The following is a 1,892-nucleotide window of genomic DNA, read 5'->3' on the forward strand; positions in this document are numbered from 1 at the left end:
AGGTATGAATTGAGTTTAGGTTAGTTTTAGGGTCAGGTAGGTACCTGTGAGGTTAGCCTTAGGGTTTGTGGTCAGGGGTTAGGCTGTAGAAATGACTGGAAATGAATGGAAGTCAAAGAACGGTCCTAATAAGGATAGAAATACAAAGCTGTGTGCGTGTGTCACACACGTGTGCGAGTGCGCTTTGGGCTGATTAAAACTTTTCAAATCTTATGATAAACATCGTATCCTGTTCTTGACTCTTGTATGATCTTATTACTGGACTGGTTGACTGGTGTATAAAGAAACAAGACTTAGTGGCACTTTAACATTTTAGTCATTTAACAAACAGGGGTATCTGTGTGGAAGAACCATACACAGCCACCTTGGTCACAAACTGTTGTTGGACAGCACCCAATTCTTCAACCAGTATTTTCTTGCACGTCAGCCATTGTGGTTGAGTTGGTCACCCTGGAAAACAAAACAGACCCAAGTTATTCCCACAGGTATTCAGTCAGTCAGGTATCAGATTATCAGCACCTGCGGTACCAGAAGCTCTAAATAAGAGTCAATAGTAGAAGAAGCTGTTTGGCAGTGGTCAATTTTTTGGGGCACAATCAACATAATGAACTCTGCTGCAATTAAATAAAAACTTTATACTTTCCACCAGGGTTAATTCAATTCAATTCAAATTAAAAAACACTTTTATTGATCCCAAAGAGAAATTACAGAAATGAAGCTTTATTGCCAAGAAGCACCACAATATGGCCAGCCCTAGCAGATTTGACGTCCTATAGTCAAGATTTGAGCAATTTTCTAAATCTCACAGAAAATTTACATACATCCACATAGTTTTATTTTGATATTATTTTTTTATCTTTGGAAACTAGTTTGACCAATTAAAATGCTTGAATTCATTTAAAACAGAAAACCAGAAATCTATACCTGCCAACCTTTGCTGACAGCAATGAGGAACACTTCATGTAAGCAGCTGTGGAGTGAAGCAGTTCAAGGGGTTCTGTGGGTATAAGCCCTGGAATTATTATTATTATTATTTTTTTTTTTTACAAAAGATCTACTCAAAACTATGCATTTTCCTATCATTTGAAGAACATTTTACTAAATTCTTGGGAGAGTGAATAAAATATTTTTGTCCCCCATTTACGGTGCCCCCTATATAGACAGCATTTGCATTTGCCTATGCTGCCTGTGCCTCAGGCCTTCCCATGCACTACAATAAAGAAATAATCAACCAAACACAAATTCACTTACTTTTTGTGTAATTATAATTTAGCCTATACGAGATCATGGTGGAAATTATTAAATCTGAAAGCCCAAACAGAAAAATATTAATGATGGGCTTGCATTTTAAATATTACATTTATGACTTTAAAATGTCTTTATTGAAACATTTTGGATTTCAGAAACAAAGTGTGAATTTGTCACAAGTGTTAGGCTAGATTTCCTGATAACAAGTGAGCAAATCACAAAACAGCATGCATTCTCTTGCAGAAAAAATAAAAACAAACAAAAAAATAGCTTTCCATGCATTTTTAATTGGTGCATTTTTATGTGTTTTGCTTGTGAACGATTTTTTCAAACTATTTTCTTTTCTTTTTTTAAACCTGATCACCTTAAATAATGTCTTTTCTAAAAGCTCGTGAAAGAAGCTCCGTCAGGCTCGTGCAGTTTGACTTCAGCCTGTTTCTGCTGCCTGGTAACGTTATTTACACCGGTGACATCTCCAAATATGGAGCCCAGATGACGCCATCAGCCATACGCGCGGCCACGAGAGAGACAGCCAGAGAGAAGGAGGAGGGGCTGCGGTTGCGCGTTCGCGTCACATTTTTTCTTTTTTTCTTTTTTTTCCACTGAGCTCGCTCACTCCCTCCGGACTTTTTTTTTTTTTTTTT

This window comes from Austrofundulus limnaeus, unplaced genomic scaffold, assembly GCF_001266775.1.
Source record: "Austrofundulus limnaeus strain Quisiro unplaced genomic scaffold, Austrofundulus_limnaeus-1.0 Scaffold316, whole genome shotgun sequence".
Taxonomy (NCBI): domain Eukaryota; kingdom Metazoa; phylum Chordata; class Actinopteri; order Cyprinodontiformes; family Rivulidae; genus Austrofundulus; species Austrofundulus limnaeus.